Source organism: Ceratotherium simum, chromosome X (genome assembly GCF_057802395.1).
Source record: "Ceratotherium simum simum isolate JZ-2026a chromosome X, ASM5780239v1, whole genome shotgun sequence".
NCBI classification, from domain to species: domain Eukaryota; kingdom Metazoa; phylum Chordata; class Mammalia; order Perissodactyla; family Rhinocerotidae; genus Ceratotherium; species Ceratotherium simum.
In genome coordinates, this window is record NC_141940.1 from 87,210,782 (window position 1) to 87,235,883 (window position 25,102).

Here is a 25,102-nt window from a genome sequence, read left to right on the forward strand (position 1 = left end):
CATCAGGTATGGATATTATCTGACAAATTTAGGTATGCAGAAAATGCAAGTTTTCTTTTTTTCTGCAATTCACTTACATTCTATGTCAAGTTCCCAATATATTGAGTGGTTGAAACTCAATCTCTAGCAGTATGGAGCTCCCCTCATCCCTTTCTTGGGAGTTGTGTCTAAGTTATGGGATCTTAGTATCAAAACATCAGGATGCATAATATCTGTTGAGTATCACATATCCATGCTGGCATTCATGTCGTATCTGGTTCACCAATGTCTCTCCAAGCAGGTAGCTGTTGAGTTGAGCCTCATTCTTTACTAAAGCCCCATTGGAGTCTGACTCTCTCTGAGGGTGTCACATACCACTCATATATATGGAAAATATTCTGCTGCTCCTATCATACGCTGGGGCTTGTTCATCTCTGTGAGGCTGTCTTTGCCTATCACATTCTTCTTATACTCCCATAATACTCTGAGCTGAGGGAAACTATGTGAGGAGGCCTAAGACTCAGAATGCCTACAGACACCACATAGCCATTTCTATTTTGTAGTCTTGTCCGCTCCGGGCCTTACCCAGGAAGTGAGGCCCAAGGCCACATTGCTAGAGGATCTTACAAACCTATCTGGGGTTTCTTCCCATCCTTGGAATACAGAGCCTAAGTTTCTCATTTATTCAGGAACCCACACTATCTACTCGCTCCTTGCTTTCCCTCTGCTTTTCGTCTCAACAGAATCAATGTGAGTCTAGAGGCAAAGCCTTGAAAACAAGCACTAACAACAACAAAAAGCTGAACAAACTAAAAATCGATGACTTTTCTTGGACCCAAGAGATAAATGAGGTTTCAGAGGAAACCATCACCCTGAAATCTTGAGAAACAGGCAAATCCAGAGTCACAGACAAGATCTGCTTTCCCAAAGCAAAAGCCACTAGAGTCACAAACTTGTAGGAACACCTCAAAAATAATTTTGACAAATCGCTGGAGGCTGAGTGTGGATTAGAGTGAGAGTGAGAAACTGCCGGGAGTGGTAGTCTTGGTGGGAGAGACAGTTTCATGGGCTTTACTTCCAGGAATCTCACCAAGTTCTCACAGTGAAGATCCAAGAAAGACACCCTTGTGGCCCTGGCAGGAGGGGAAAAGTCCTTGTGAATATCCTTGTGAAATATGCCCAGAGCCTCCTGCATAACACTTTCCAGGAGGAAAGACTACCAGAGCCTTGGACCAGAGCCATGGAGGAGGGACATTCTTCTCACTCCAGCTCCTTCTGGCTTTCCTTTCTCATCTAAGGTAGGGGCAAGGAGAGGGGGATTATACAAGAAGAAATACCTGTAAAAGTCACAGGCCAGAGTCACAGGCCCACTAAAACACTGAGATTTAATTGAAATATTATGAAACACTCTTTCCCCCATATCATATCACTACACCAACAGGAGGGCTCCAGTATAGTAACAGTGCCTTATAACTGAATGAGCTGCAAGACAAAGACTCTCTAAGGCAGAGTACTTAAGGAAGTCTAAACGCAAGAGAGGAAACAAAATCAAGGACGTCAGAGGAACATAAAGCCTCTAGCACCTATTGCCAAAGGAAACTTTAAACAAAGCCCAACTCCTAGCAAGATTAACATAAGTCTTCACACTAGAGGCCTATCTATCTCAGTTCCCATTACCTAATACAACATGTTCAGCTTTCAACAAAAAATTACAAGGCACACCAAAAGGCAAGAAGAAAAAGTCTGAAGAGACAAAGCAAGCATCAGATTCAGATATGACAGAGCTGTTGGAATTATCAGACAGGGAATTTAACATACTATAATTAATATGTTAAAGGCTCTAATGAAAAAAGCAAACAGCATGCAAGAACAGATGGGTAATATAAGCAGAGAGATGGAAATTCCAAGAAAGAATCAAAAGAAAATGCTAGAAATTAAAAAAAAAAAAAAACCATAACAGAAATGAAGAATGCCTTCGATGGACTCATTAGGAGACTAGACATGGCTGAGGAAAGAATCTGTGAGCTTAAAGATAGGTCAAGAGATACTTCCCAAACTGAAATGTAAATAGGAAAAAGAATAAAAAAAACTCAGAACATTCAATAAATTGTGGGACAATTTCAAAAGATGCAACATGTCCATAACTGGAACACCAGAAGGAGAAAAAAGAGAGACTGGAACAGAAGCAATATTGCAAATAATAATCACTAAGAATTTTCCAAAATTAATGAAGACAACCAATCACAGATCCAGGAAGCTCAAAGAACACCAAACAGGTAAATACTAAAAAATTTACATGGAGGCACATCATATTCAAACTGCAGAAAACCAAAGACAAAGAGAAAATCTTGAAAGAAGGCAGAGGAAAAAAATATCTTACTTATAGTGGAATAAGGATAAGAATTACAGAAGATTTCTCATCAGAAATCAGGCAAACAAGAAGAGTGGAGTGAAATATTTAAAATGTTAAAAGAAAAAAGCCCACTAACCCAGATTTTTATATCTAGAAAAAGTATCCTTTAAAAGTGAAGAAGAAATAAAGACTTTCTCAGACAAACAAAAACTGAAGGAATTCATCACCAATAGATCTGCCCTACAAGAAGTGTTAAAAGATTTTCTTCAGGCAGAAGGAAAATGACATAGGGCAGAAACTTGTAACTACATAAAGACAGGAAGAGCATTAGAGAAAGAATAAATGAAGCTTTCTTTCAAAGACGAAATCAAAACTGTAATTATAGATATTTTGGGATGCTTTAATCAAAGGAAATGTATGCAATAAATTTTTCCATTATTAAATGACTATATGCAATTCACAAGATAAATATCTCAAACATAAATATATAGCAAGAATAAAAATAAAGGATGGAATAAGTTATGGCACACAATTAAGAAACAAAAGATGTATTAATATCAGACATAGTACTTTAAGGCAAAACATTATTTTCGATAAAAATTTCACTGCATAATGTAAATAAGATAATATACAAATCATCATTTTACAGATGTGCAAGAAGAAATAATAATAAAATCAAAATCACAGCATGAGATTATAATACCCCTTTCTAAGTGAATGATAGAATATTCAAACAAAATAATGGGTTCTTCTTGAAACATCTACATGGGTACTATACATTGAGGCTCAAATATAAAACATTATGGTGCCTCAAAATTAGCACTACAGAATTCTTAAATTCCTCTTCCATGTTTTTTGGACTGGAGCTAACTTGATTTTATCTCTTTTATTTACATATGTGTAAGAATTTTAAAAAGAAATTTTAAAGTATGCCTACTAGGTGCTATGTATTGTGGTAAGTGCTGGGGAAATAATGATGAACAAAAACACATATTACCTGCTTTCAAGGACTAATGGATCTCAGTCTAATGTAAACAAAACTGAGTCCAGTCAGACTGGCACAATTTTAAGAAACTTTACTGAGTTTTTGATGCCAATATGCATCACGAGAGCAGGCAAAGTGATGTCTCAAGACTACATCAAATGATTTTGGCATAAACTTAAATAGGTTACACCTTCCTTCATACTGTACAATTCCTTTTCAGTTAATTCCTCACTCCCATCACCATAGCAATTAACATTCCATTAATAAGCAGAAGGTTATCAGAAGAGACAAGAGGAGAAAGCCCGAAAGTAGAACTGCCAAGCACAGTTTGAGGATATTTGTTTGATATCTCATCAGATGATCTTACTGGATGGGCTCTTGGTATCTTGTGACATAGAAGCCCTCTGTCATTTGCAATGGAAAATCCAGAGGCATATCTGAATGTTCTCAGATACCTGGGATATGATTTTGCTCCATATGTTTCCTCAATGTTCAGCATCAATGTAAAACTTATAAACCACCTAATTTGAGAATCATGAAGCATTAACAACTATAATAGATATGGGGCTGGACTTAGACAAGTGATCACATACTTTAGCTTATGGCATTTCCTGATTTCATTTTATGAAGCAAGGATCATCTGAAGAACATTGGGAAAATGGTCTATACCAACTCCAACATCACACATACACACCCACAGGCACAATGGTAATTAATATACTCCACCTGAGACTATTTTTAGCACATAATGTTACATCACAATTATTTTGACATAACATTTTCCACGACATTAAAAAGCCTTTGCAAGTTTCTTTATAACTATGAAATATCTCATGATATAAATTTACCTACTTGACTAATTAACAAAAGTGTTTCCACTTATTTTTGTTCATTAGATTATCATTGTGGTGACTTTTTCCCCACAAACCTCTGTGCACTATCTCCAGTTAATTCCTATGGTATACTATTAGAAATGAAATTACTAGGTCAAAAGGATATGAACTATTTTAAGGTCACTATTCAATAATACAAAAATGTTTTCCACAAAGATTTTTATCAACACTAGCAATGTAGAAGAGTTCTCATGTACCCTTGATAGTATTGAGCATTTGCTTTAAAAATATATTTTCCAGTTTGATAGAAAAAATGATATTTAATTGATTTAAATTATACTTCTTTTATGATTAATGAAGGGGAACACACTTTCTGTGTTTATTAGTCATCTGTACTGCTGTGAGAGTTTTTTAAATATTAAGGATATTAACCTCACGTCTGTCTAACATTTGTTGCAAATATATTTTTTTAGCTTCATTTTATGAAGCTAAATTTTGTTCACGAATTCTTGATCTAGGAAAAAATGTAAAGCATTACTTTCTTTTCCATTGTCATTTCCTCCATTTTTTTTTTAATGCTAGTGATGTCCTTCCCTATCCAAAAGCCAAATAAATATTCATTTTTCTGGAAACTAATTTTGAAATGTGTATTTAGGGCCTAAAAATTATCTATGCTTTCTCAGCATTTTACCTTTGAAGATTACGTTCTAAGTGGGGAATTATAAAAAATCTCAATTATTTTGATGGTTTTAATGACAGAAGCATGCTTCTATTACAGTGTGAAGTAAGAAAACAATATAAATTTAGCAGGATACCAAATAGGAATTTTATAGTTGCCTCAGAATTTTAGTTAAAGCCACATAGCTAAAAAAAAAAAATAGATGCCAAGTATCCCCATATGCTAAAGAGAACCAAGGAGTTCTGAACGCAATCCCACAGGGGTTATGCAGGGACAGAAGACTAGTCACGCCACTAACACTTATTCTAGTCCTTCTCAGCCCAAATGTACCTAGAGACTAGGGAGAATTAGAGAAGAATTTACAGTGTTATGAGTCCTTGGCTTGGGAAAGAGTGTTTTCCTCTCCCTTGAGGGAAGAGAGGCACATGCAACTCCCTTGCCAAAGCCATGTGAGGAGGGATCCAAAGAATCAGATGGGAGGAGCCTGTGTGGGATAAGAATAGAGGGGAGTATTTTAAAACATTTTGGATATTCAACAGTTTCTCTCCAGATTGAAATTTATGATGATTACTCAGGTTTGGCTAGCTCCTAAAGACTTTTCTCCATTGACTGCATTCCTTCCTATGGCTTCTCTTCACTATGTATTCAACTATACTGAATAACATTTGAACTGTGGTTGAAAGATCACCCATGATCACTATATTCATAGGGTTTATCTCTGCTGATGAATTTTCTGATGTTAACAAGATCTGAAGCCTGGCTAAAAGTTCTTCAGTGCTCTTTACATATGTTGTAATCATGACCTTCTTGGTGACTTATGATCTCTGAAATTGGGCTGAAGCTATAACCATGTGATCTACACCATGGGCTGCCTGTCCCACATACGGGTTCATCCTCATGTAGGACAGTGTCTGAGATTAGAGCACAGTTACTCTAATACTTACTACAGTCTTGGAAGCTCCCTGCCCAGGAGCCAATCTTCTGAGTATCTATCCCAAGCCTTAAACATCTATCCTTTGGAGGGAGGTTAATCTGCCTCTTTAACTTGTCTCTTATACTCAGAAGTTTCTTAAGTTTGGAGTCATGAGGAGTTACCCTTAGAATATGCGGTTATATTCTCTATGATCCAAATTCTTCCTTAAATCCATAATTTTGAATAAATTTCTTGTTCTTATTCAGGTTCTTTCTCCTCGCCTGATAACAAAAATTTAAAAAATACAACTGTCACATATCTGATACTTGGCAGTAGTGAGGGAACCAACCAGCTCAAAGGAGAGGAGAGGAGGAGAGAAGAAGAGGAAAAGGAAAAGGAAAGGAAAAGAAAGGAAAGAATTATCTAACAAATCTCCACCATATAGCTTCCTAAGAGACAAGCCCGAGACTGGATTTACCCTCGAACCTGACAAAAACACTAAAAAAGGGGGACAAAAATATGAAATAAAATTGTTTTCAAGATACTGGACATCAGACAATGAAAAACAGTGATCCCTGAGAGACGGAGGAAAAATGAGCTCAGCCTTTACAACCTAGAAGAGTTTCCAGTTCGTGGTGCAATGAGGGAGAATGCAGTCAGAGCCCAAAGGATTTTCTTAGTTGAGGTGATAGAGAAGAGACCAGAAAGACCAAGGTGGCTAAAGTTCAGAGAACAGAATACCAAAAAGGAGACAGCTGCACATAGGGAGAACTGCGGAGATCTTTGAAGGATCACCATCAAGTATTCAGCAGAGTACTGATCAGTGAATGTATATAAGGAAACTACCCTAGGCTGGGGAAAGAACCACCTGAAAAGATTAGAGAGAACAAGTGTCAGAAGTTCAAACAGGTCTGTGAATCATGCCTATTTCCACCATCCAGAGCAGAAAAACTCATAATTCATGAGGCACAGGGTATTCAGATGGCCCTTGCCTCAGTAGTCTGGGATAAGTAGTTTTATGCAAAACACTGCTGTGGTCCTGCCTTTTAAAAGCAAGACTCAAAAACGATTGAACTGCTTCCAAATGACTGCATCTCATAATCAAGCTCAAGAAGATGTATATAATAATACAAAAATATTTAGCACCAAAAGGTAAAAATTTACCAAAAGGTAAAGTTCATAATGCTTAGCATCCAATAAAAAATAACCAGGCATGTGAAGAAGCAAAAAAATGTGACCCATCATGAGGAGAAAAATCAATCAATTCAAACTGACCCAGAAATTACAAAGATGTTATATTTAGCAGACAAGTACATTTAAAAAGTTTTTAGAACTGTGTTCCATATGTCCAAAAAGCTAGAAAAAAGAATGATCACATTAAGTAGAGAAATGAGATATATTTAATAAGGTGCAAATCATATATCTAGCGATAGAAACCAAAATATTTGAAATGAAAAATACACTGGATGGAATTAAATAATAAAGATTAGTGAACTTGAAGACATAACAATAACAAATATTCTAAATGAAATAAAAATAAAATAAATTTTAAAAACAGAGCCTAAGTGCCTTTGTACATGCTGTTTCCTCTTCTGGGAACACTTTCCCCCCATCCCAACCATCCATCCATCCTTCAACCAGTTAATTCTGAATCTGCCTTCTGGTCTCAGCTCAATCATCACTTCCTCCTTCCTTGACTGAGTAGGTCAAACCCTCTTTAAATCTTTTCACAGAACCATGTATTTCCCCTCCACAGTACCTATTACAGTGTCAACTTCACAAATATTTGGGTCTGTGATTAATGTCTGTCTTCTTCACAAGACAGTAAGCTCCATGAGTGCAGAGAAAACATGTCTATTTTTGCTAATCATGATATCCCTAGCATCTCAAACTGTGCCAGTCATACAGTGTCCCTGCACCCTGAATCCTGTCTGTATCTGTCACCTTATACCCTCTCTCCCATATCTTCAACCTCTCCTTCTCTACTGGCTATATCCTACCCAACGTCCTTTCTTCCTTACTAAATAAACCTTGATTTTTATTATAGGTGACAATGTTTCCAGCTATAAACTTACATTTCCCAGACACTCCTACAGATATTGGGAGCCATGTGTCACAGTTCTGTCCAATGGATGTAGGTGGAAACTGTTAGGTAGAATTTTTGGGAAAGGAGACTAATTCTATTGATAAGATATTTTGCCCTTTCCCCTTCCTCATCTTCCTACCTGGAAGATACAAGTGATGGCTAGAGTTGCAGCAGGCATCCTGCAACCACTCAAGGCAGCTGAAAGATGGGAGACACATGCTAAGGATCGTGGAACAAAAAAAAATATATATATGAGGGGCCTGAGACACTGATGAAATTGTGGAGGTCCTGGACTTTATACTATTGAATTTGTTTTAGTAAGATAAAGATATCCCCTAATCATTTTAAGAAACTCATTTTCAGATCTCTGTTACTCATGTCCAAATACAATTCCAAATGCCCATCACAAAGCATGAAGTCTCTCTCTCTCTCTCTCTGTCATATACACACATGGAGTCTTTAACACACCATCTCATTCACACGATTCCCTCCATGACTTATGATCAGACTATGATTTATGACTTAACGATCTCCACACACTGTCTCAATTCTCCAAACCATCCCACTAACATGCACACTGTCTCTATTATTCCCATTTCTGCACATCCTGTCTTATTCTATACTGTGATACACACAATGTCCATACGGGACCATGACATCTACTGTCAAATACAACTAGCTCTAATCAACCCCCATTATCACACACACCATCTCCCATCACTCACAGTCACACCTACAATTACTCAATCCCTACACCATCACACAGTGTCTAACCACACCCACTATTATACATACAGTCCACACGTCCACTATAAATACTTCATCATCCTCCAAAACTCCTTTCCCACATGTTCATGCCATCTCCATATCATAGACAGAACCAATATCCACATCACCTCCACTCTCACACACATACTTTTCCCATTCCTCACTGACACTCAGAAACTCTTTGTATTTTCCCATCATACACTTTATTCAACAACCCCACTCAGACACTCATGATTTCCATACTACAAATTATCATACACTTTTCCATACAGTGCATGCTCGCTGTACCTATCTGCCCCCACAAATAGATACACTTCTCATTTCCCTCAGCATCACACACACACAAAAACGCTAACTCTTATCACTTCTACCATGTACCTATCTTCTACCATCACATTACACTTTCCGCATTCCACCCACTATCTATATCCTCCTATTGTTACTTAAAATGCCCCATCTACATTTTTACACACACAAAAATCCCAGTGTCTCATTATCATTGTGTCCTTCCCCGTTATCTCTCCCTTCACTCTGTCACACAACCATACACACGCACATGCACAATTCTCATCTTCCACAGTATGACATACACTTTGTCCATAACTACCATTATCACATACATTCTGATCTTGTCCTGTCACTATCATTCACATTGATCCTGCCTTCATTTTCAGAGTGATTTCACACCATCCTCCACCATGACTCACACTGTCCCCATTGTCACCATTATCTCACAAACCTTGCTCATATCACCCCCACTATCCCACTGTCACTCAATACTCTCCTCATTTCTGCATCAAACACATGGCTCAGATAATCCACAATTTTACACATGGTGCCCATCCCCTGTAACTCCTTATTTTCTCTCTTTTTTCTCCCTTCCCCCATACCCACACTTTCCCTATATGTAGATATTACATGAACTCAGATATATGAGAGAAATTTCTTATTTGAAGCCTCATTTCAGAGCTCTAGCAAGTGGAAGAACATATCATGCTCAAGAGGTATGATATTTAGTGTTCCCACTTGTCAGATAGTTGTGAATGGATTTCTTTTGGTACATTTGTCTTTAAGAAGCATTTCTTCACATTTTGTTACAGTATTTAGATGAGGCTTTTAAATATTCTATTGATATATCCTTAATATTATACTATGCAGTTAAGCTCTTTGAACTATACTTAAGTCTTCCTAAAATATCCTGATAGCTTTTTTGTTACAGCAAAATTGTGATATTTTGGTCCTGGAGAGAGACAGGTTCAAGCAAACGGCAATACTGACTATACCAATGAGCTGTGTTGGAGGGTACACTAAATCTTTACTTCTCAAGTTTCCACGTGGAAGAACTTCAACTAGACTAACACTCCTGCTTTTCTGCCCATGGGAGGAGGAATGAGTTATACGATTAGTATGCTTGGGAGAAATATCTAAGTGTGCTTGGCTCAGGCCCTTGCTCTCTGCTTTTCTCTCAGGGGTCTATATGTCTCTAGAAAACATGCATTCTGACTGGCTCCTTGCCATGCAATAAGGGGCCTACTTTTGGCCTGGAGTCTTGCATTTTTCAGCATTGCTTGCAATTGTCTGGGTAAGTCTGCCTAATTCTGGGGTCTAGTATCAGGAAATCCACATTAAAACCTTCTTCTCCAATCAGCTTTACTAGTAATGAAAATGATGTTTTGATCTTCATCTATCTGATTCCTAAATTTATATTTCTATTGGTTCTGAATCTAGGCAGGCAAGCTAAGTGTTATTTATTGATCCCTTACAACTCCCACACAATGTGGACCATTGAAATCATGTAAATTCTCTTTACTGGCTTTATCCATCTTTTAACAGAGACAAGTTTCTAGGTGGAGTTTGTTTTTGATTAGCACTTAAGACAAACACTTGGCAGCAATTAAGATTAGGTCTAAACAAAGAAATTGTATGTCCACCACCCCTAGACTCCCGATTCCCTGGATTAGGGAGTCCAAATTCTGAAGGGGTAGAATTACCATAGCATATAGGTGCTACTTAATTAATCAGGATAGTGGGGAGCAGGCACCAACTGGATCTATCTTCCTTGGCCATACTAATAAGTCCTAGGAGGGCATAATCAAAAGAGTTCTTTTATGGGATAAGGTGGCAAACCTTTATATGGAATACTAGAAAGGGGTTTAGATATTCATTCAGATGTATGGAAGCCTTATTAAAGAAAGACAGATAAGTGAGCCATTTCTTAGGGGGTAAAAAATCCTTTTAATAAAGAACTAGAATTTAGTCTGATAGGATGTTCTTCTTAACAAGTTCTCTGCAAATTTAGATCTAACAGTCATTTTAGCTCTCTTTCTTTTTGCTAGCTAGCTTTGTGCTAGCTTTTGAGTCCTTGCTTACAAACTTAAATACTGTGCTTGTCTGCTCTCAGTGAAAGAACACCATTTCGGGGTATGATCTGTGTCTAAGGTGACTAGGTCCAAATATTGGAATTTTCAGTTTTATTCTAGGACAATCAGTATTATAAAGAAATGCCAACTGTTCTCTGAAAATAAAGCAGTGTGAGGATTGGAATTCACATGGGACCTCCTTTGCATAGGAACAATTTTCCTACCTACACATAGTTGGTATTCTAGCAGTACTGACCCAAATACACCTTTTCCAATCTACATCAGGGCTCACAAAGTGATCATTCATAAAAACAAACATACAAACAAAATATGTCTCAGTAGTCAAAGAGAAATGAAACAAAACTGTTAAATAAGATATGTGAAAACCTTACTAAAGAGTAATAAGAACACCTAGAGAAAGTCAAGTGCAGCACACACACCCCAAAAACTTTCTAAAGCTCAAAACTTAAAAAAAATCCAATTAAACAATAAAATGAAAAATGATGGTTACTGATGAGCCCTGAATTAACGGACTATAAAACCAAGTGCAAGATTTATATCAAAGCACTGAGGAAATAATAATAATAATAACAATTAATAAAGCATTAGATTCAATGAGAAACAAGTTAAGATATTTAGATAGTTCCAAGACACCTACCATGTGAATATGGGTGGGTGGATAGGGAGTTAAAGGAGAAAAAAACAGAGGGAAAAGAGGCAATACTTAAATAAACGATAGGAGAAAATTTCACTGAGCTAAAGAAGGAGCCCTCTGAATTCCAGACAAGATTGATTCATTGACTGATCCATTTATCCATTTACCCATCCATTGATTAATTTATGCTTCCATACATTAATTTAATTGATACATTTCATAAGGACCTACTATGTGTCTGGTACTGTTCTGCCAGACTTAGCATGCCCTGATCAAATTCCTGAACTCAAAGAAGAAAGAAAACATCTTACAAGCTTACAGATAGAAAGAAAAAGTTACCTACAATAGAAAAGTTAAATTAGACAGACATAGGACTTTCATCTGTAACATCACACTTCATGATCTCATTCACTAATTTTCCCAGAAATGGCTTTACTAAATTCTCAGGGAAGCTGAAGTCAGTATTTGACCTAGAACCTGTTTTCCCTGGAGACTTTATCTAACAGGGGCAATACTACCTTTTTCTCAAGCAACTAGATTTGTGCTTGTTTTTCAATTTTTTCAAAACTTAACCATAAATTCTTTAGGGACACACACATAGGTGAGAAAACTATAAGAAAACCAAGGAAATTGTTAATACAAAAGTCAGGGTAGTGTTATCTCTAGGTGGAGGCAGGCAGGAGGGTGTGACTGGAGAAGCAGACATAGGAGGCACTAAGATACGCTAATATTCTATTTCTTGTCGTGGCTGGTGGGTTTACGGGCATTATTTTATTTGTATTATTTTAAATGTAAATAGTAATTAATTCATTCAACAAATAATAAGTTCCTATCATGTATCAGGCATTATTCTAGGCACTGCAGACACAAAAATAAATAAAATAGATAAAAATCTCTGTTCTTATGGAGCTCACAAATTATCAAAGAAATAATAAGATTTTCCAGAGCCTAAATAAATACAAAAACATACAAACTGAAAGAGTCTACCAAGTTACAAGAGATACACAAATAACCACACATCTTCATGAAATTTCTGAATATCAGGAATAAACTGGAAATTCTAAAAACTTCCAGGAGTTGGGGGTAAAAATAGTCTAGACTGGAGCAGGACAGAAGGCTCTAGAAAGGGGATTTCCAGAAAATAAATTTTATGGATAATCTGACTTACTTGAGCATATGGCAAAAAAACAGACATAATGATAGATCTGATGAAAAGGATAGGAATATATAAAAATATGTAGGTGAAAAGCAATTATTAACATTAGAAATGACAAAAATGTGTATAAGAAAAGAAATGTAATCACAATCCACTATTTGCCTCTTTAGTGAAAAAAGTTTGCATAATCACAATAATGTAAAGATTATATTAACCAAAATGTATGCTCTAACTATATTAAAAGGATAGAGAAGGGAAGTGGGAGAGAAAATGTGAGAGTTTAATCTTTATCTCCCATAGTGGGAAATCAACAGCTAATATCTAAAATAAGTAACTCCACATGGTTTAGAATTATTGAGATAAAAACCAAAAGAAATAGCTAATATATTTCAAAGTTGGTTACTTCAGGTATTTGAGCCTGGTGGGTGGGAAGAGGTAAACCTAAATACTGCTATTTTTTGTTATTATTTGGTTTTTAAGCCATATGTAGGTCTTAGTATAATATAGAATATATCTATAATTATACTTATAATAAAAATACAATAAAATATATTTTAATTATAAAGGGAGCCATTTAAATATAAAGAAAAGGAATATTATGAGAACTGGAATTTACTGAAATTAATATGGCCAACAGAATATATCAAAGACGTTGGAACATATAAATGCAGAAACTGAAGGGCCCTCAATGTTTGCTTTTTATTCTTTCGCAACTTTGGGGGAGGGTTTTCCAAATTGCTCTTAAATTGTAGCAATAATAAAAGGGGAATTTTACACTTGAGAAGTGACCACCAGAGGATCTGGTAGCTCCAGTCTCACAGGTAGAGTGGGACTGGTAATTATAGATCCAAAATAGTCAGGGACTGGGGAAGCTAGAGACTGAAGACAGGAGGGGGGAAATTTATTCTGGGAAAGAAACTTAGACTGCCACCAGAGGGCACAACTAGAATGCAATATTTCCTCTAGTTCTCCTACCTTGCCTGCTGCTCATTCTCAGCTTTCTTTGCCCTCCTTTAAAATGCCTATATTTCTGAGATTCTGCCCTGCCCCCTCCCCCCCCTTTTCTTTTTTGCTCACTCCACACACTCTCCTGGGGCAATCTCATTCATAACTTAATTAAAACCACCACATCTATGCTTGATGACGTCCAAGTCTATCTGTAATCCTACTTGCTTCACAGCAGCAGAATAAATTCCTGACTGCCTACTGGATAATTCTTCTTGGACATTCCAAAGATGCTTCAGACTTTGCATGTTCAAAATTGAACTCATCATTTTTTTCCCCTCAAACCTGCTCCTTATTCTGAGTTCTCCAGCTCATGGGATGGTTTTTACATCTTCTCAACCAATTAAGGCAGAAAGAAAACTGAGGATCACCCTAGATTCCTTTTTCTCCCTCAGCCCCCCTATATATAGTCAGTGACTGAGTTCTTAATTTCTCACATGTATGTATTCTCATTTCATTCCCACTGCTTTAACTCAGGCTTCAACATCTTTCCTCTTTTGTAATAGCCTTGAATTGGTCTCCCTGTCCCCAGTTCTGTTTTCTCTAGTCTATCCATCACACTCTCATCCCCTGGATATTTCTAAAATCTGATCCAGTTAATCCCTCGATTAAAATCTCCAAATATCTCCCCACCGTTCTTAGTATAGCATTCAAGGCTCTCCATGATCTGGCCACTATCTCCTTCTCATTACATCCTCTCTCACTCTCTGTGTTCCAACTATACTAAACTTCTTGAACATAAACATACTGTAAACACTGAGTTATTTCATATGATGTGTCTTTGCTCATACTACCACAGCATGGAATGACTCTTCTATTCCTCAGCCCCAACAGTTAACACTGACAACATCTACACACTTTTCAAGACTTAACTTAAGCATTAATTTCTTTCTGGAACCCTCTCCCACCCAGTACAATTAACTATTTCCTCCTTTGTGTTGCTAATGTACTCTATATAGACTTTTATCAAGCATCTGTAATATTTTGCTTTGTATTTGTTTACATGTCTCTTCTACTAATATCAGCTCCTCTGGGACCGGGAGCATGCCTGATTCATATTTCTACTCAAAATATCTATCACAGTGCTGTATAGAGAAGATGCTTAACAAGTGTTTCTGAATGAATAAAAGAGTCATCATGAGAATGTAATATATGAGGCCAGCCTGACACCAATCTCCTATCTATGGTAAACATCAGTAATCAACCATAGTATTGTTCCCTACACCTCAGAATCATTCTCAAGACAGCATGCTATGAAAATCTATTTCAATCAGTTGGAATTGGAACAAGATACAAAATTTATTTCTCATCCTGGAATGTAGGCTGCCACAATGGAGTGGGTGCCTCAATAATAATCGGAGTTGATCTAAGAGAATTAACATGATATTAGGCAGAGTATGTCCAAAACATTCTTTGCAACAGTGTGACTATAGCAATGGCATGTATAACAAAGGAATGTTGTAGCAAAAATTGGCGTTGGGAGGTAAATTCTGTTGGGAGGTAAATTCTGTCCGTGTGCATCCAGCACTTCCCACTGAAGAGACAGCTTGTCATCAGAGGAGGAAAAAACCCCATATATTGGCATTCTGATTTATACTTCAGTTTTGTCTCAATTTATTCAGAAAATATTCATCTCTGACTAAGGATCAGACCTGGAAATCTGATAACAAGCCAAGTGCTGCACCTAAGGAACCAGTTAACAGGCACATCACACTTGGAAAAACAATCATCAAATTATCTTCTTAATTCCTTCTGTATCCAGATCCCCCGGGAAAGTACAGAAGAGTCTAAAAACTCCTTTCTCAAATGGAACAACAATCTATTGGAGCATTGTTTCCAAATCTTATTAACACCATAACACATAGATAAAATGATGATATATTTACAGTACATGGGGGTATACTGGACAAGACTGTTCACGGCCAGAAGTAACTGGCCTGGAGGCTCCAGCCAAACTGGGCTGCCTGTGCAGTGTATTAGTTTCCTATTGCCACAACAAATTAAGACAAACCTAGTGGCTTAAAGCAACATAAGTTTATTCTCTTACAGTTCTGGAAGTCAGAAGTCTAAAACGGGTTCACAAGGCTGCATTCCTTCTGGAAACTCTAGGGGAGAATCCATTTCATTGCTTTGTCTAGCTTCTAGAGAGTGCCTACATTTCTTGATTCATGGCCCCTTTCTTCATCATCAAAGCCAGCAGCTTAGCATCTTCTTTCCTCTCTGACCTCTGCTTCTGCCCTCACATCTTCTCTATATAACTCTGACCCTCTTGTCTTTCTCTTATAAGGACTCTTGTGATTACACTGCGCCCACCCTAACAATTCAGGATGATCTCCACTTCTTAAAATCCTTAACTTAATCATATCTGTGAAGTTCCATTTACTATTTCAGGTAACATATCAGGTTCATATTCAGGTTCTGGGGATTAAGACACAGACATTTTTGGAGGTGCATTATTCAGCCTACCATATGCAGATTGTGCATCACATGATTCTACAGGATATCACTCACATTATGCACATCATAGATATTTGTATTTATTATGACAATTTTCCAGCAGGTAGTTATAATGTGGGTGGTTTTTTCTTTTTTTTTGGTGAGGAAGATTGGCCCTGAGCTAACATCTATGCCAATTTTCCTCTATTTTGTATGTGGGACGCCACCACAGTGTGGCTTGATGAGCAGTGTGTAGGTCTGCACCTGGGATCTGAACCCACAAACCCTGGGCCGCCGAAGTGGAGCATGTGAACTTAACCACCACACTACTGGGCCGGCCCTAGTAATAAAGTGTTCTGAGGAAGAGGTACCATTTTCCAATTCATACAAAGGTACCATATGAATTAGCAGAAGCCTCATGGTCTAAAGCGATTACTATCTCAACACAGCTGTAAAACACTGGGGTGGGAGAGCTCTGTATTGCAGACAGTTGTGGCCCTGGCAGAACCAACAAAAGTATTAGCAAACATTCATTAAGTGTGTACTACATGCCAGGCACTGTACTAGATACTTCATATCCCTCATAATCCCTCAAATCTTTACAACTTGGTGTGGTATTAATATCCTGATCTAAAATAATGGGCAACGTGGGACCAGAGAGATTTATTAATATAACCAAGGTCACACAACAGAAGGTGGTTAAACTGGCAAATAAATCCAGGTATATCTGAATCTAGAATGTGAATATTTTCTGCTGTACCATGCTGACACCTTGAAGTAAGAGGGTATAAAAGTTAATTTATTAGTATTTCTTATACTTTGAGTTTCTGGAAGTCAAAATGATTTTTGACTGAGTGCTAGAGCACTGAATATTCCTGTGGCAATTTCAAGTAGTAGTTCCTGTGAATACTAGGTGATATACAAGCAACCTATATCTATACCCATCCAGGGAGGAAATCATACCATATACCCTAGCTTCTCCACTTCTTATGGGCTAGATTCTCTCTGTTTATTTTGGTTTGTCTGGTTATAGTTCCTCATAAGATCTCTGTTTCTGAAGCTCCCAGCACATCTGTCTGTCCTCCATTCCTACTCTATCTTTTTTAGAACTAGACAACTTTCCCTGAGTTCTTGATGGTGAAACTGTCCTAGCCAATCCCAGAGCCTATGCTCTCTATATTATACCAAATTGTCCTCACCATGGGAAGTGACTAGGGTGAACATGTGAGAACAGAATTTTGTTATTAATGAAATCTTTCAAGATTGGAGGTAATCCCTATTCAAAGGGAGTTACAAGATAAACTCTTTATAACCTTACTCCATTTTATGGAGCCCAATGTAGAGTTTCTGGGAGTATTCCAAAACCGAAAGCTCCCACAACCTCATTGCACTGAATAGTGAATTCCGATTTCTAGAATGAATTCCTTAATGATGAATAAAGGCTAATACATTTCTGAAGATTTACACATTGCCACTATAAACCTAGAACAATTAAATTGTCTGGGATTCAAATCCTGGCTCTTTCAGGGATAGCTATGTGACCTTGGAAAAATTCTTCCATCTCATTTATTTGGTTTCTCCACATGTAAAACAAGGATGAGAGTTCCTATATTATATGATTGCTGCAAGAGGTAAATTATTAAACAAACTATGTAAAGTTCTTACAGTGCTTAGCACATGGTAGGTGTATAAATTACATGCAACAAGCGGAAAGTATTTTAATTAACTTTTATCATGAATCTTTTTTCATTGTTACCAAGATCTGATTTTTCTCATAAAGACCATCCCACATCATTACATTAATAAGATTCCTGTATTCTCTAACGCTGAGTAAGATTACACGTCAAATTAAAGGCCTTTCCACATTCACTGCACCTAAAAGATTTTTCTCCACTATGGACTCACTGATGTCAAATAAGGCTAATTCCTGCTGAAAGCATACTCATACTTTTTATATATACATAGAGGCTCTTGCCTTCATTCATCATTTGATGACAGATAAGATTTAGCCTCTAACTGAAGACTTATTCATCGTAGGTACTGTTTCTCTCCACTATGAATTTGCAGGTCATAAACAAGGATCTCCTTCCATGTCCACTACGATTTTTCTGATGTTCTATAAGGATTAATATCACCAAAATCCCTTTTCCACATTCCTTACATGCATAAGGTTTCTTTGCACTGTGAATTCTTTCATGCTTACTAAGGTCTGAGCTGGATCTGAAAGCCTTCCCACAGGCATTGCAAACACAGAGTTTTTCTCCCCTCTGAACGCTCTCATGTTTAAAGCTTGTCCTGAAGTCTTTCCCACAGTCAATACATTCATAAGGTTTCTCTTCACTATGTATTTTCATAGGATTGTAAAAGCTTGATTACCCACTGCACTTTCTTTTACATTGGGAAAGTTTTCCTACCCTATGAAATCTCTGGTGATGAAAGACAATTGAGTTCTGCCTGAAGGTGTTCACACATCTTTACAGCCATATAAATTAATAAATTCTCAGGTGTGAATTCTCAGATGTCAAATAACACTGGCATTGTGACTAAAAATTTCCTTATATTCATTACCTTCATAGAGTTTCTATTATGAGTACTCTGAGGCATCAACCTTGAACACTGACAAATGGCTTTTAGACACTAATCATACATGCAGAGCTTCTCCCCATCAGAAACTTTCCAGTGTCTCACAAATTCTAAAACCTTTGCAGAGTTATAGTCCTATGAACCATATCTCCATGCTCCTAGGGGTTTTCCTCATAAAACAGACTCTAGCTCAGCCTTTTCTCAGTCAATGCACTCACAGCCTCTTTCTTCAGTATGATTATTTCCATAAGTGGCAGTATTGTGCCTGCAACAGATTTTCCCAGAAAAAGGAATATATTAGATCCTTCCCTGCCAAGCTTTCTTGTTGCCTATGTCATCACATGCCAGGTCTTCTCCACAGTAGGGACTAACCATTTTGCCTCGGCTTCTGGATCCATAACATTCTTTGGAATTTTACTTTTCCTGAAATTTCCCTCTTTGAAGTAGATTCTACTCTACTCTAAGATTAGTCATAATCTTATCACCTAAAATGATAGACTCACATACAGAAATAAGCAAAGAACATGAGTAAACTGTTCCCCAAAAAGAAAATGCAAACAGATAATAAATACATAAAATATTCCACCTTATTAGTCATCGACAAATATAAATTAAAACAACCATGAGAGGTAATTGCTCCTCTCTCATTCTCACCAGCAGTTTATGTGAGTGCCCATTTGACTGTTCCCTTTTGCTGGTATGAATGTAAATTGGTACAAACTTTCTGAAAAACAACTATGCAGTATGTAATTATGAACCAGAAAACAGTCCTACCTTTTGAGCCAGTAATTACTCTTTAAGCAATCTATCCAACAAAATAGTCAGATATGCAAATAAAGATTCATGTACAAAATGATTCACTGAAGCATTATATTAGTGAAAAAATGGAAACACACAAAATATCCAAAAACATGTAATTGGCTAAATAAATTGTGGTATATTCTTATGATGGAATATTATGCAGCCATCAAAAATATTACCAAAAAATTGTTATCGACAAGGGAGATTCTCACAAGCTAATTTTTAGAAAAGAAAGCAAGTGTTATAGGCTGAATTGTGTCCCTTCAAAATTAATATGTTGAATTACTAACACTCAGTATCTCAGATTTTGACTGTATTTGGAGGTAGGATCTTCAAAGAGGTAATTTAGTTGAAATGAGGTCATTAGGGTGGGCCCTAATCTGATATGACTGGTGTCCTTATAAGAAGAGATTAGGTCACAGAGACACAGAGGGAAGACCATGTGAAGACAAAGGGAGGAAAAGATAGCCACCTACAAGCCAAGGAGAGAGGCCCGAGAAGAAATCAATCCTGTCAACACCTTGATCTTAGACTTCTAGTCCCCAGAATTGTGAGAAAATAAATTTCTCTTGTTTAAGCCACAAAGTCTTTGCTACTTTGTTATGGCAGTCCTAGCAAACTAATATAGCAAGATACAAAACTGCATATACTGGAGAGAAATATATCAATTAGTTAATAGGATTTATATCTGGGTAATGAAATGGATGACTTTTATTTCTTTCCTCATAAAGTTTAGTTGTTCTCCAAAATCTTGATGATGAGCATGTCTCTACCTTTATAATATAAAATATGTAAAAAAGATAAAGATATCCATAAGCAAACAGTTAAAAAATAATAGAAAAAAAACATGTAAATTTTACTTGATGAAAAGAAGCTACCAAAATGAGGTAGAAAGAAAATTAATCAGGAAATTAAGGCCTGCTAAGACCCTGTGATTTCATGACTTTGTTTCATTTTTAGGTGGCCTCCCAACTCAGAGACAGAGGGACTTGGAGAAACAAAGTAATGTGAGGATGACTGGTTTGTTTGAAGGGCAATGCAGAGACAACGAAAGAGATTCAACTGAGTAGGGAAATGGAAAAACTATCTGAACAAAGGAGGTGTTGAATGTGTAGAACTAAAAGATAAAAGAAAAGATTCAGAAGAAGGTACATAGCAAGAGATTCATTTTCAGGGTACTGAGGAAGGGGAAGTAATGGAGAAGGGAGAAGCAATTGGGCACACAAACAAAAAGGCAACCGCAAAGAAATTAGGAAAAGAAAGAATTCTCTCTTTGCCTGGTCTTATGGCACCCACCAGATGGAGAGTTTGAGAGAGAGATGGGGGTTCAGAATATGTCACCCCAAAATATGCCATATTGCCATATTGATTATTTTGAATTAAAGGTACTTGAGAAACAGCCAGTGCAGGAACAACACTCTGACCCTCCTTTGTCCCCCTGAAAGCAGGAGATAAATCTCCCACGTAAAAGGCTTCTTCCCTGTACCAGATGGGTAGACAGCATCCTTATCACCAGAGACAGTGAATTTAGGGCCAAGAATGCTGTATAAACAAACCTTGTTAATTCTTCAACATTTACTACCCCTAGCCCATACCCCTCTGCCTTGTGAATTCTTCACAAATTTATTGTTCTTTGTCGAAAAAGTATAAAAGTTTCTTGCTCTGGTCACTTCTTTGAGTCTCATATTTTTATGGGGCTCCCATACATATGAAATTAAATTTGTTTTTCTCCTGTTAATCTGTCTTATGTCAATTTAATTATTAGACTAGCCAAAGAACCTGGAAGGGAAGAAGGGAAAATTTTTCTGCCCCTAAGGTTGCAATGATAATGACAACTACTATAACTATTTAGTAAGCATGCACCACGCACACTTAACTGAAATACATTATCTATATTCCCATGGAAACCTTGAGAGATAGGTATTATTATTCCAATTGTATAAATGAAGAAACTGATGGTCAGAAAGGGGAACTGAGTTACCCAATATTTTAGAGTTAGTAAGTAAGGGAACTGAGAGTCAACTCAAGTGTGTCTGGCTCCAAAGTTCCTGTGTTTTCCACCATGTCAAGGTGCCTTGTGGGTATTTACCAATTAAAATTCCAAAACTATCCTAACACTATCTAACAAAGCTGTAAGTTCTAAAGCCCCTACCAATCTCATTCTCGCCTCCTTCTCTCACCTAACAGGATTTCTTCCTGGATCCCTTTGTCCTTAGTTCTTTTCAAATTCAGCTAGGAATTCACTTTGGTATTTTGAGTGGAAAAAACTACAGTTGAAAATGAAATAAAACTCTGTGGTTAGAGCTGGGGTAATGAATGTCCCTAACTTCAGTTCTGAAAGGTACAGGGAGAGTGGTGGAAGGGGGTCTCTTGTTTATTAGGATGTCTTAGAAACAGGCAGGGGCCTTGTGAAAGAGGCATAGAAATGCATATGTTCCCAAGATCTAGGAAGAGGGTGTTCATTTTGAGAGAAAAAAACCCTGACGACAAAAACACAAGGAGTCATTTACTCTCCTCCTGGAAGAAAGATGTCCCATAATTCAGGAATAAAAAACATTGGAATCCAAAGGATGCAGTGCATTGAATTGGTTAAAGTCACAAGCTTCAGGGTTGGACAGAGCTAGGCTCTAATCTCAATATCACTACTTACTTGCTATGTGACCTTGGGCAAGTATCTTTACTTTTCAGAGCATTGGATGTTTCCTCTGTAAAATAAAGAAAATAAAACCCAAAAGGTAATGAGAAGTTCTGAGCCTAAACCTAATCTCAAAGAAAATGTAGGCGTTATAGGAAATTTTCCTAGTTCTAGTAATTGCCCACCAGGTTGTTTGGACAAACCCTCATGCTGAAAACTACTAACAAAAAATCTTGATGAAAAAGAAGTAACATCGACTTAAAAACAATAGAAAGACAGGGCAATAAAAATATGGAAACATCAGGGCAACACCAGTGGAAAAGGGGAACCTAGAGAAGTAAATAAGCAGGGAGGCAATTTCTGCCCTGAGGGCATTTTTCCTTCCCAAACAATTTTAACTTTCATTTTGTTGACTTGAAAGGCAATGGAGACAGAGATTAAAGCCCAGAACTACACAGAGTAGGAAAACTAATAGGACACCCTCCCTATAATAAGCTGGGACCCCAAAGGGTTACCTTCTCAGGGGGAAGATGAATGGGAAGCAGGTCATTTTGCAGCTCAGGTTGAATTACATGACACGCACTGGGATCCTTGAGCCTTGAATTAGATAAAGAAGGAAATCAGCGAGATCAGCTGGTAACAGAAAGACTTCAAACACTGGGGTTAGTCAACACAAACTATAAGATAACTATTTTACTATGAATAAAGAAATAAACTTGAAAATATTTCCAAGCAACGGGAAACTACAACAAACGGTATATCATAATTAAACCTAATCAAACTTTTAGAAAAAACAAAAACAGTACCCCAAATGAAAAACTCAAGGGATAGCTTTAATTGGCAGATTAAGAAAATAATTTGTGAGAATTTAAGACCGGTCAGAGGAAAGACCGGTCAGAGGAAATTATTGGATACAATAAGAAGAGACAAAAAGGTAGAAAGTACAGAAAAGAGTGTAAGAGACTCAAACTGCTCTCATTCACCAAGCAGGTGTCACGGCCTTGTAAAAGTGATCACACTGAATCTTACCTTACAAGGCACAACATATAGAATTTCACTGATAATAAATAAAATCCTTTGCAGCTCTTTCTCCATTTCTACAAGCAAAATTCAGTTCCAGACCTGCTTTTTCTTTAAAACTAGCTAATGAAATTCCAGAGCCTAACTTTACAAATGCAAATCTTCACAATCAACAAAATAAAACTTAAAAAGTGAGGAAGGCTCTGTACTCTCTTCTCTGCAGCTGTGGAAGGGTGGAAACCATTTTGCTTCACAATTATTTCAAATAATCTAAATTTAAAAGATGGTAAATCGAGAATTTTAAGAAGAATGCCAATCTTGTTCTCTTTTACAATATGGATATATGAATATTCATAATATATTCATATATTCATGAATATTCATAACTGTTACCAACCAGTTCTATTCTCTGTTAATATAAATCTTTCCTTGGAAGTGTTATTTAAAGAAAGGCATTTTGTAAGACTTCTACAACTTTAGAAATTGATGCTTTGTTCTATGAAAATAACGTAAAAAAGAAGTGCGTAATTCTAATTAGGTATCTTACTTGGTAATTCATTTAGCTGGTGTGGTAGATAGAATAATGGCCCTCCCAAGATGTCCACGTCCTGACCCTGTGAATACGTTCCTTTACATGGCAAATGGGACTTTGCACATGTGATTAAGGATCTTGAGATGGAGAGATTATCCTGGATTATCCTGGTAGGTCAATGTAATTACAAGAATCATTATAAGAAGGAAGCAGGAGGATCAGAGTCAGAGAAGGAGATACAATGAAAGTAGGTCAGAGTCAGAGAGTTAAAGATGCTATACTGTTGGATCTGAAGATGGAGAAAAGGACCATGAATCAAGGAATGCAGGCAGCCTCTAGAAGCTGGAAAAAGCAAAGACACAGATAATCCCCTAGAGCCTCTGGAGGGAGCTCAGCCCTGCCAACACCTTGATTTTAGAACTGATGACCTCCAGAACTGTAAGATAGTAAATTTGTGTTTATTATCGACATTTGTCATGACTTATTACAGCAGCAATAGGAAACTAATATGTCTGGTGATAAAGTTGTTATTGCCATCTCTATTTGGAAACAGAATAATACTCCTAAAACCATTCTAACAAATTAGGAAAGGATCTTTGGCACTTTCCTTTTCACCCATAGGCATGGATAAACAAATACAAACCCACAGTTCTGCTGGATTTACTATATAACAAATACTTTGAGAGGATATATTTCTCTTGTTTTTTTTTTTTTTTTTTTTTTGGTGAGGAAGATCAGCCCTGAGCTAACATCCATGCCAATCCTCCTCTTTTTGCTGAGGAAGACTGGCTCTGAGCTAACACCTATTGCCAATCCTCCTCTTTTTTTTCCCTTTTTCTCCCCAAAGCCCCAGCAGATAGTTGTATGTCATGGTTGCACATCCTTTTAGTTGCTGTACATGGGACGCCGCCTCAGCATGGCCGGAGAAGCGGTGTGTCAGTGCGCACCTGGGATCCGAACCCACGCCGCCAGTAGCGGAGTGCGCACACTTAACCACTAAGCCATGGGGCCGGCCCCTATTTCTCTTAAATTAACAGTGTCATGATTTCTAGTTCAACAGTGAGAAAAATGAAACTCTGAGAAGTAACTTGCCAAAGATCAGTACACAAGAGCTAGGATTCAAATCCCTGTCAACTGGCTACAAAGTCTAATATTTTTCCACTACATCTTGTTGCCTCTCAAACTGCTTGGGGTGTGATGAAGAAGGGGTAGAGCATCCAAATGTATTCCTCAAATGACACACAGCTGCACAAAAGACTCCATGTTTGTAAGATTCTCTACCTTCTTTGCTTTAATTCCATGCTCACAGTAAGCAACATGCTG

At 37.2% G+C, this 25,102-nt stretch overlaps 1 protein-coding gene across 5 annotated transcripts in view; it reads right to left on the minus strand.

The window, feature by feature from the left end:
- MAGED1 (MAGE family member D1) overlaps nucleotides 1-25,102 on the minus strand; it is a 56,665-nt gene that overhangs the window by 16,913 nt on the left and 14,650 nt on the right. For 3 of the 5 annotated variants that reach the window (XM_087426609.1, XM_087426608.1, XM_087426613.1), the window contains exons 2-3: nucleotides 22,743-22,824; nucleotides 22,243-22,297 (exon numbers count right to left, since the gene is read on the minus strand). The exons of 1 other annotated variant lie outside the window; for it this stretch is intronic. The gene's annotated coding sequence lies outside the window, so the exon portion shown is untranslated. The remainder of the gene's footprint in view (nucleotides 1-22,242; nucleotides 22,298-22,742; nucleotides 22,825-25,102) is intronic. One more of the 5 variants, XM_087426610.1, reaches the window with a different exon arrangement.